Raw genomic sequence first — 12317 nt, forward strand, 5'->3', positions numbered from 1 at the left:
TGTATGCTTCACCTGATGCCTGTGTCTATATATTACATTGTGTATTTATGTATGCCATATGTTTTTTTTCTCTCATGGAATGATCTGTCTGAGCTGTACGCAGAACAATAGTTTTCACTGTACCTCGGCACACATGACAACAAAACAAATCCAATCCAAAGATGGCAAAATCTGTGGTCCAGTGAAATCAGGATCTTTTGGTTGCTAATAGAGTGGCCTGCATTTCTATCGGAACTCATTGCCCCTTCAACTGGCACCAGGCCCCTCCTACTGTTAATTCTGCAGAACAAGAAAATATGTGCATGACAGATGCAGTGCACTTTGGATGCACTGCCCGAGTACAGGGTGGAGTGAGTCGGTGGATTGATTCCTCTTGCATTTGAATCCAAGTCCACCTTTACTTCAGAACTTGTAAAAGCAGTAGTATTTTGGAGTGAAATCTCTGATCTAAGAAGTACAGTTGACTGAAAATTTGAGCTCAATTGAAGATTGACAGCCAAAATATTGACATATTCAAAGTTTTGAGGAAACCTGCCGTATATTTGATTTTATATTATTATTATTTCAGGCATTTTGTGTTTTTTTGATGGATACACACCTATTTAAATATTTTTAAAAATAAATTTAGAATACCCAATTAATTTTTTCCAATTGAGGGGCAATTTAGCCTGGCCAATCCACCTACCCTGCACATCTTTGTGTTGTGGGTGCGAAATCAACGGAAACACGGAGGGAATGTGCAAACTCCGCACAGTGACCCAGAGCCGGGATCGAACATAGGACCGTGGCGCCGTGTTGCAGCAGTGCTAACCACTGCGCCACCATACTGCCCCCCCCCCCACCTATTTAAACATTGATATTTTTTCCATCAGCAAGCTACTTGAGAAGTGAATTTTTCAACCAAAATGACTGATTTTCTCCCCAAATACTTTACTAACAGTGGAAATCATGAACAGCTGCTCACGCATAATAAACACTTCTTCCAAAAAAAGAACGTCATCAAGGTGATGTAAGAGAAAGGTCACAGAATAACATGACACAGATGATGTGGTAGAGTCTCTCTGTGGAATTGTTGAGAAGAGACTCATTCTCATGGTAATAAATCCAGGAAATACTTTATGGAATTTACTCTAAATAGACCAAAAGATCAGAACTGGAAAGGCCTCCTCTCCCAGTGCAGTTCATGGGACCAAATGTACCTCAGGCTATTAGAGTGGAGCCTTGTCTGAAGGAAAGTGCTGTAAATTCCTCTGCCTTATCAATCTGTATTTTAAGGTTTTTAAGAGGCAACACGAGATTGATTGGGAAGACAATAAGAACAGGAGAAAGTTTTGTTGAATCTATAAAGGTTGCGGTAATAGGCTTATAAACATTACAAAAACATGAAACTCACTTTCTGTGTCTATTAATCTTAAAAAAAGAAATTCTTGTCCAGAGGAACAATTGTGGTCATCACATACTTCAATAGATTAGTAAAGTTACAGAATGATGCAGCGCAGAGAAAGACGATTCGGCCCATTGCGCCTTTGCTTGCAGTCTTGAGTTGTCTCTGACCTACGTCAGACTGCTGTTCATAGACAGCTCTGCCTTCAACACCATTATCCTGTCAAGACTAATAACCAAACTCTGCAATCTTGGACTTGACCCTTCCCTGTATAGCTGGATCCTTGACTTCCTCATCAACAGGCCGTAATCTCTCAGGATAGGTAACAGCACCTCCTCCACAATAGTCCTCAACACCAGGCCCCTGCAAGGATGTGTGCTCAGTCCTGTGTGTGACAAGATTTTACATCAATTCAAACTATAAGTTTACAGATGATACGACTGAGGTGGGTCGTATCTCAAACAACTACAGAAGGGAGATGATCACTTGGTGGCATGGTGTACGGAAAACAACCTCGCTCTAAATGTCGGCAAAACCAAGGAACTGACCATTGACTTCAGGAAGCGTAGCACAACACACGCTCCAGTCTACATCAATGACTCCAAAATGGAGATGGTCGATAGCTTTAAGTTCCTGGGGGTCACCATCACCAACAGTCTGTCCTGGTCCACTCACGTTGATGCAACAGTCAAGAAAGCCCAACAACGTCTCTATTTCCTACGGAAGCTAAAGAAATTTGGCATGTTTGCATCGACTCTCACAAACTTCTGCAGATGTGCCATAGAGAGCATTCTATCTGGCTGCATCACAGCTTGGTATGACAACTGCTTGGCCCAAGATTGCAGGAAAATGCAGAGTGCAGCGAACTCAGCCCAACGCATCGCACAAGCTTTCCACCCTCCCATTGATTTTGTCTACACCTCCCGCTGTCTCAGGAAGGCAGACAGCATTTTCAGAGACCCCTCACACCCAGGATTTGACCTCTTGCAGACCCTTCCATTAGGCAGAAGATACAGAAGTCTGAAGACCTGCACATCCAGACATAGGATCAGCTTCTTCCCCACAGCTACTAGACTCCCCAACGACACTCCCTTGGACTGATCTGTTCCCTGTAAGACACCATTCACAACAATCTATGCTGTTCTTGCTCATCTATTTGCTTTGTTTGGCCCCTTGTTCCGCACTGTAACCAATCACCATTTGTCAATGTACTTTGTCGATTATTCTTTTTGTCTACTGTGTATGTTCCCTTGTCCGCGGAAAAATAATTTTCACTGTACTTCGGTACATGTGACAATAAATCAATCAATTGAATCCTATTGCTTTCTCATAAGCCTATATACGAACATATGAATTAGGATCAGGGGTGGGTCATTCAGCCCCCCAAGCTGCTCTGCCATTCAATAGGATCGTGGTTGATCTGGCTGTGGCCTCAACTCCATATTCTACCTACCCCTGATAATATTTGACTCCCTTGTTAGTCAATAATCTACCGTATATACTCGCGTATCATGCGACTTTTGAAGACCTAAATTGTAACCTAAATTTGGGGGGTCGCATGATACGTGAGATACAAAATTCGCGGGTGTTTTACTTGCTGTTTTTATGAATGGATACGTCAAGTGGCTGAACATCTTCCCATCAGAATGCTGTGGTCAAAATCTGTAGAGTAGTATCCAAATCATTAACGACTATTGGTTCTTTGTTCAGGTTGTCTTCCTGATCATATGGATAGTTTATTCAATACATGGCCGTCTTTTTCCGATACAAAATTCGCGGGTGTTTTACTTGCTGTTTTTATGAATGGATACATCAAGTGGCAGAACGACGCTAGTAAAGACAGCTGGAAAGCTGTTCGATTCGCGAACAGCTTTCACAACAGAATCCACTCTGCAGAATCCACAGACAATGATACCATTTGGAAGTTTTAGTTTGGGCATTAATTTCCAAAAAAGTGACTCGCATGATACATGAGATATAGCATAAAATCATGTTTTGGGGACGAAAATTTAGGGGTCGCATGATACGCGAGATCGCATGATACGCGAGTATATACGGTATCTACTTCTGCCTTAAAAATGAATCTCTCTCAACCACTTTCTGGGGAAGAGAGATCCAAAGATTCAGTTCTCTGAGAGAAAATAATTCTTCTCAGCTCTGTCTTAAAAGGAACACCCCTAATTTTTAAACTGTGTTGCCAAAAGGGGACAAATCCTTTCAGCATCGTGTGTACCTTTTTTTAATCTTTCGAATTTTTCTTACTTTCTTTAAAGGCTATTATGGGTCTGCTTCCAATAATGTTTCTGCTAGAACATTCCATGTTCTAACAACCCGAGGGGTGAAATTTGTTTGCGTATTATTACTAATTACCTTAGTGAGGTAATAGTATTGTACGCTACTCACACAGCCCACATGGTACCCTTCAAATACATTACTGCAGTGCATGGTACTGCCCGTCACCAGAGAATCAAGGTAAGTCTGCATAGCCATGCTAGAAATAGTACTATGAGAATCAATTTCTCTCCCCAACATATGCTATTGAACCTCAACGTTTGATTTTTGCTCACTAACCAGTGAAAATGAATTTTCCCGATATACCCTATCAAGTTTCTTTCTTAAACTTACCTAGTGAAAACAGTTCACTTTCTGTAGTCAATCCTCAGGACTAAAGCCTGGCATATGCCTGATAATTCTCTTCTGTACTTTTTCCATAACTTTGATGTGCTTCCTCAAGTACATAACATAAAATTGGTATAAAATGGAGAATTGGGTGGTGCAGTGTTTTAGTCACTGCCCCTTTATCTCTAGGAGATGGATTCAACTTAAAGCCCAGACTGGGAAGAAGAAAGGACGATCTGATGGCTGGCTATTGAACTCTTATGCAAAATGAGTTTGGGCTTCATTACTCCAGTCGCTAGTGCATCTATCTGCACACTAATGTCAGTGTCATGTGAGAGTACCTTTGAGAAATGGGTATTTATCAAAATATCTGTCGTGGATGCCACTTTAAGAAATGTTTGTCTGCTCAAGTGGCTGCAGTGATGTCAGAGTGTGGGTGGAGCTAAGCTCTGGCTCTGCTTTTTAGTTTCGCTTTGAGGAAATTTTGGGTGTGTCTGTTTTTAAATTTTGTTTCAGAGCTGCAGCCAGCCAAAGAAGGTGTCATTTTGATCTCTCTGCCATCTAAAGACTATCTCTAGATCATTTGGTGAATCCAGAGTGATAACTGCTCTCAGTAGAGAAGTTAAATCTGATGTGCTTCTGTAAAAAGGGTTTTTGTCTTATGGATGTGAAAAGGAAAATTTATGGATTACTTAGAGTGTTGTATTCTTTAGGGGGTGTATTTGAATTTATGGTTGCCAAGGTGTTCACTGTCTGTTTTCAAAAATGATGTGGCGATGCCGGCGTTGGACTGGGGTGAGCACAGTAAGGAGTCTTACAATATCAGGTTAAAGTCCAACAGGTTTGTTTCAAACACTAGCTTTCGGAGCACTGCTCCTTCCTCAGGTGAATGAGGATCACCTGAGGAAGGAGCAGTGCTCCGAAAGTTAGTGTTTGAAACAAACCTGTTGGACTTTAACGTGGTGTTGTAAGACTTCTTACTGTTTAAAAAAGGTTAAGTGGGTTCATAGAATAAACATTGTTTTGCTTTAAAAAATACTTTTATATTCTGCTGCGCCACAGCTGTAGAGTGGGCCGTGTGCTCCCCATACCACAATGTAGTAAAAGTTGTGGGTCAGGTGATCTCCATGCCATACTTTGGAGTTCTCAAAACCGTGGCCCATAATGTTCGAGAGACTGATACTTGAAGGTTGGGGCTGAGGCTGGTTGCTGTCAGATAGCAGGGGCTGAGAAAGGACAGTAACACACCGTAATCCTAACGCTCTGGGCAATATCAGGAGCTGCAGAGTCTGTTGATGTCCTCTGCTGGTTCAGTTTTTCACCCTTCTATTGTGAACAACCTGGTGTGTAAGAGAGAAAGCAAAACATCAGCAATGTATTGCAATGATTGTAGGTGATATACCTGTCACAGTTGATTAGTTGGATGTATCCAGCCTCACACCAACTTTCTCACAGCCCCTACTTATATCCAGCTATTCAACTGTGACAGGCATGAGGCTCTGAGAAAATGGGTGTGAGGCTGGCAGCATTGAAGAGTGTATGAGGGGAAGGTGATAGTGCAATGGATATGGGATGACTTTTAAACATGCATTTCCTGATGTTGACTACTAGTGTGAGGTTATGAGATGACTTGGGCTGGATTTAATGCAGCCCACCACAGCAGGAACCATGGAAGCTAAGTGTTCTTGCGTCAATTTACCATTGGCAGAAAAATTCCTCCGATTATTTCCTTTCCAGGTTAAAGGACAGTAAGGAGCGCATGAGGAGGCTATGCGAGTAGCATCTGTGCAGCTGAGCACCCAGACTTGGATCTTGCTGCACTCCATTGAGGAATCATCACCTTCACCTGTGCCCAAAATGGAAAACTGGTTCATGAACGAGATAGACTCAGAGGTCTCCTGCACGTGAATAGCATGTTTAAGGAGGTGGTCATACCACAGATTAGGAGTGTGTGGTTGGGAATTTGACTCATGTGGAAATTCGGTGCACATGATGAAAGAAGAGCTCCATCTGATAATTTTTATCAGTCTGCAATAGCTGGTAAAATTTTCTTTCCATGTCTCTAAGCTAGAGGTCTAACATATTAGAAAATTTTAAAAATGCATAAGTTTTACATAACCCTTAAATATCTAACTTATGGAACGCGCGAAGGAGCTGATTGGTGAGGAAGTCTATTTCCACTCTAGTCTCTAGTTTATAGTAAGTAGTCAAAAAAGTAAGCTTTAGGTTTGGCAGAGCAGCTAGGCCATGCAGACATAAACGGGGGTATGCTAGATGGCCGACAAGCCTGGTCCCGTCGTGATGGACCATGTCCATTTCACGCTGGCGGGACTGGCTAAAAATGGGCAGCCGCTCGGCCCATCGGGGCCGGAGAATTGCCGGGGGGGGGGGGAGGGGGTCGCTGCCGGCACGGCGTGAACCCCGCCCTAGCTCCAAAACCGGCGCTGAATAATTCAGCAGCTGGCGTCGAAGTGGCGTGGCGGGATTCACGGCGCGTTCTGGCGATTCTCCGCAGAAAGTCGGAGAATCCCGCCCATGGAGTCTGTCCCCTAAGACCTACCAGCAGTGCCACAGAAGGTTGGATTGACAGTGCCCGAAGGGGGTCTGGTCTACTGGCATGCGCCAGAGCACGCCGGTAGTTCTGCACATGCGCGGGACCACTGCGGCCCCTTGGCGCCGGTTGGCGTGGCGTCAACCCCTTCAGTACCGGCCTAACTCCCGGAGGTAGGTGCAGAGGATTCCGCAACTTCTGGGTGGCCCGACGCCGGAGTGGTCCGCGCCATTCTTGATGCCAACGTGGGCCATCCTGCCGATTGTGGGAGAATCCCGCCCCATGAGTTGAACTACCTGGACATCTGCCCCAATTCCCTTTAGGGGAATGGTCCTTAACAGCCCCCTGGCAGCCATCATAGATACATAGATAAATAGAACATAGGAGCAGGTGGATGCTTTTTGGCCCTTTGAGCTTGCTACACCATTCATCACGATCATGGCTGATCATCCAACTCAATAGCCTAATCGTGCTTTCTCCCCATAGCCTTTGGTTGCATTCTCCACAAGTGCTATATCTATCCGCCTCTTGAAAATATTCAATGTTTTAGCATCGACTACTTCCTATGGTGATGAATTCCACAGGATCACCACTCTGTGTGAAGAAATGTCTCCTTATATCTGTCCGAAATGGTTTACGCTGAATCCTCAGACTGTGACCCCTGGTTCTGGACACACCCATCATTGGTACCATCTTCCCTGCATCTACCCTGTCTAGTCCTGTTAAAATTTTATAAGTCTCGCTGAGATCCCCCCTCATTCTTCTGAACTCCAGTGAGAACAATCCCAACCTAGTTAATCTCTTGTCGTATGACAGTTTCTCCATTCCTGGAATCAATCTGGTAAACCTTCACTGCACTCCCTCGAGAGCAAGAACATCCTTCCTCAGAGAAGGAGACCAAAACTGCCCACAATACTCCAGGTGTGGCCTCACCAAGGCCCCGTATAATTGCAGCAACACATCCCTGCTTCTATACTCTAAACCTCTTGCAATGAAGGCCAACATACCATTAGCCTTCTTTACTGCCTGCTGCACCTGCATGCTTACCTTCAGTGACTGGTGCACAAGGACACCCAGTCCCACTGCACACTCCCCTCTCCCAATTTACAACCATTCAGGTAGTAATCTGCCTTCCTGATTTTGCTTCCAAAGTGAATAACCTCACACTTTTCCAAATTATACTGCATCTGCCATTGATTTGCCCACTCACCCAACCTGTCCAGATCATGCTGTAGGATCCCTGCATCCTCATCACAGTTCACCCTCCGACCCAATTTGGTATCATCTGCAAACTTTGAGATGTTACATTTTGTTCCCTCATCAAAATCATTAATATATATTGTGAATAGCTGGGGTCCCAGCACCGATCCCTGTGGCACCCCACTAGTTACTGCCTAGTTACTCACTAGTTAATGATCCATTAATCCCCACTCTTTCCTCTCTGCCAACGAGTTTTCTATCCACCTCAATACATTTCCCCCAATCCCATGACCTTTAATTTTGCACAACCATCTCTTAAGAGGGACTTTGTCAAACGCCTTCTGAAAGTCCAAATATACCACATCGACTGGCTTCCCCTTGTCAACTGCACTGGTTACATCTTCAAAGAATTCCAACAGATTTGTCAAGCATGATTTTCCCTTCATAAATCCATGCTGACACTGACTGATCCTTCCACTGCTTTCTAAATGTTCCGCTATAAAGTCCTTGATAATGGATTCAAGCATTTTCCCCACTACCGATGTTGGGCTTACTGGTCTATAATTCCCTGCTTTCTCTCTACCTCCCTTTTTGAATATTGAAGTGACGGAGCTACCCTCCAATCTGAAGAGACATTCCAGAGTCTGTAGAATCCCGGAAGATGACCACCAATGCATCCACTATTTCCAGAGCCACCTCCTTAAGCACTCTGGGATGCAGATTCTCAGGCCCTGGGGATTTATCCATCTTCAATCCCATCAATTTTCCCAGCACCATTTTTCTGCTAATATTGATCTCCCTCAGTTCTTCCCTCTCACTAAACCTTTCATTCTCCAACATTTCTGGTATTTGATTTGTGCCCTCTTTTGCGAAGACAGAACTAAAGTATGTATTCAATTGCTCAGCCATTTCTTTGTCTCTTATTATGCATTCCCCTGTTTCTGTCTGTAGGTGGCCTACATTTCTCTTTACCAATCTCTTTCTCTTCACATATCTACAGAAACTCTTAGTGTCAGTCTTTATGTTCCCTGCAAGCTTCCTTTCGTACTGTACTTTCCCCTTCTTAATCAATCCCTTTGTCCTTCTTTGCTTAATTCTAAACTGCTCCCAATCCCCAGACCTATTACTTTTCTTGGCCAATCTGTATGCTTCTTCCTTGGATCGGATACTATTTCTAATTTCCTTTGTAAGCCATGGATTGGCCCTCTTACCTCCTTTGCTTTTCTGCCAGACAGGAATGAACAGTTGCTGCAGATCCTCCATGCATTCCTTGAATGTTTGCCATTGTCTATCCACTGTCATCCCTTTAAGTAACTCTCCCCAATCCATGAAGGCCAACTCATGCCTCATATCTTCATAGTTCCCTTTATTAAGATTCAGCACCCTAGTCTCCGAATCAACTACTTCACTCTCCATCTTGATAAAAAATTCTATCGTGTTATGGCCGCTCATCCCCAAGGTGTCTCATACAGCCAGATTGGCAATGATCAGAAACATGGGGTTAAACTTTTTCACTGATGGTCAAGATCAGTGGCCAGGGCTGAAACACAAGCCAGCCCTCCTCTGACAGGCAGGGATCAGAATGCACCAATGGCATTGTTGCTGTGGGGTCGAACATTGCTGCTGCAAGGACCATCTGTAGGTCAGGAAGAGCCCATCAAAGAGACCCTCTGGAACTTGCTGCAGGTTGCCAAGGTTTATCAGGCAGTATTCAAGTACAGCAATGGGCCCTTCCGACATGGGAAAAATGTCAGCAGATGTGATAAATGGCCAAGTGGCTTGAACTGGCCATCCAGTGGCTCACTGGCTGTTGAATATTATTACCACTGTTATTTTGTGAAATCCTGTTCTGAAAGGGTTAATCATCTTCCGCATAAGAGATAAAAATCTTGTCAAATGGAAATCCTTGATCAAACCATTAAACCAATCTGTTCAATGAAAGGACCCCAAGAGTATTGTTCACATAAAGATTTCTGTTTTATTCATTAGCGCATGTGTGAAATGCTGTCCCTCTCAGGGCTTTTCGAAGTGCTGAATACACATTAGTGTAATCTGAACGTTTATTTGAAAACTGATTAGGTACTGAAGCCCTTGTTAAAACCATTGTCTTCTGTCAAGGGAGCTCCGCATTCTCAACTGTGATCTTTTCTAATGCAACAAGGTTTCTGAAACAAATGAATTAGTTCCAGTCACAAAACATGATTAAGGAATAGTCTAGTCATAAAATGGATCACACTGCAACTATTTTCCATGCAGCTGCATGGATCCAACTTACAAGGTCAACACCCCTCAACAATATGGGCTGTCAGCACATCCCTAGGATTAGCTTCCAATAGCCAATAGGTCCCTTGACTATCCTAATGCATGTTTTTGGAACCAAGCTGGAAATTCGCTTCACTGTGAGGGCTGCAGCTTCCCGATTATTAGGTCACATGCAGGCTAACCATCACTCCTTGATAGAACCACTGGATGCTCCCACTAAGACAGCGCATTTAAAATAATTTTGTTACCTGAACATGATGCCAGAAGGAGCTTTTGCCCCCTTCCAATCTCCCTCAATTTAGATATCATGGGACTCATCTTAGTCCTCACCAACTATCTAAGCAGCCAAGCTTGCTGCCTTCCCATGATCACCAAGCTATATCTATGGCCATGACTGTCTCCCTCACATTGGTAATAAACACAAGACTATCTCGCCAATTTACCAGGGTGCCATCATGAGCCCCATTAATTTTGAAAGGCATCTGTCTATCCCAATTGCACCCAGTCATGGAGACTTTAATTGCAGTTCCGCTTGGCTAGCAGTATCACAGGGACAAGGAACACAGACAACAGAGCGAAAAAGCCATACACAGAGGGAGAAGGAGGACGAGAACTGCCAATATAAGGCCGCATCCACTTGGAGTTTTCTGAGAACATTTTTCATACCTCCACCACAGGAGCAGTGTCGCTGGCAGCTGTGCTTCCCCAAGGAGGTGGTCATGGAACTGTGCCACACCCTCAAACTGGACCTGAAGCCTCAGTGCAGGGGCAAGGATGGCATTGCTGGTGGCCGTCACCATGGGTGTCCAGGCCAGTGGATACTTCCAGGCTTCAAGGCCAGTGACATTATCAATATATTGCAGTTCACCATTCATTGATGCATCTGAGAGGCCACTGAGGCCCTGCACATCAGGCAAGGGGGCTTCACAGTCAGGTCTCTAAGCAGAGAGAAGCAGGGGAGTTGAAACTTGGTTTTGTAAGAGTAGAGGGTCTCCTCATGGAGCACAGAGCCATTGGCAGCATACATTTGATGAGTGTTGCATCTCAAAAGGACTATGTATCATAATTGAAAAGATTAGAAATCACCACAACCCTCTCTCCCGCCATCATTCATCTGTGCCTTGGGATCCAACAATGACACTCGGCCTTGGCTGGGTGCTGTACTAGAAGCAGCCACTGTCTCCTCAAACTGCACCAGAAGCCTCAGTGAAGTGCCATTCAATAGAAGTATGGACCTCTGATTGGCTGCAAACTCTGACTTCCTGGCAGGACTTCCACACTGTGGTCCTTGATCCCAGGGAAAGGCCTGTCACTGGCCTGTCAAGTAATTGATTGGAACAAGATGCAGTTACCCTTAACAAAAATAGGGGATGCAATGTTCCCGCTGGCTCTCTTGCCAGCAGCTGAGACCACTGCTCATCTCTTCTGCAGGACTTTGTCAAAAGCCTTCTGAAAGACCAAATATACCACATTCACTGGCTCCCTCTCATCAATTCTACTTGTTACATCTCCTTTACATTTGTTTGAATGGGTACTGGTTAATCGCACAAAATGATCTCTTGAGCCCATTAACGGTCCTGACTGAATATTTAGCCCCAGGGTCATGACATCAAAGGTAGCAACAAAAATCTGAGTCCATTTTGATTTTTATCATTAAATATACTTTTGGATGGTCCAGATAAGCAAGATAAGAACAAAATTAGCCCTAATAGGGTTGAAATTGTCTGAATATTTGTACTTTATGTTCAAACATGAATGTCAGAAAAACTATAAATAATATTTTAATCATTAATCTTTCTTCAGTCTTTCAGCTTCTAACATTATATCAAAGAAAGCTTTATAAAGTTACAGACCAACAGATGTTATACAATCACAAATTAACTACTGAAATATGATATTCATTAATTTAAAAAAATGAAACCTTCATTCTCACTTTCCTCCTTCAATTTTGCAGACAGAACATTCTAGCTGTGAATTTCTCTACTTCTGGCAGTGCCAATTTTATTACCCAACAGAAGCCGTGCCTTGTGGCTCAGCTAAATCATTCTTTCTTTATCTCTCTCCACTCCCTCTCCTCCTCACCGGGGTTGAAGCGAGGGGGGATGATTCTACTGGCATTAGGTGCTCTATTTAGAAGTCAGTCAGATTGTGGATTTTCAACTCTGAACGTCTGCAGAGATTGTCAATTTAACCCAAAATTCCCCTTATATTTTGCTTGCCGAACAATAGAACAGATAAAAAGGATCACGATTGATATGTTGATAAACCTTCATAAGGTGTTTTGTTCAAAAATATGTTGAA

At 43.6% G+C, this 12317-nt stretch overlaps 1 protein-coding gene across 1 annotated transcript in view; it reads right to left on the reverse strand.

Annotated features, from left to right (window-relative positions):
• The window catches only part of prdm6 (PR domain containing 6), a 320670-nt gene that overhangs the window by 8500 nt on the left and 299853 nt on the right, over window positions 1–12317 (reverse strand). The window lies entirely within an intron of this gene.

Source organism: Scyliorhinus canicula, chromosome 8 (genome assembly GCF_902713615.1).
Source record: "Scyliorhinus canicula chromosome 8, sScyCan1.1, whole genome shotgun sequence".
Taxonomy (NCBI): Eukaryota; Metazoa; Chordata; class Chondrichthyes; order Carcharhiniformes; family Scyliorhinidae; genus Scyliorhinus; species Scyliorhinus canicula.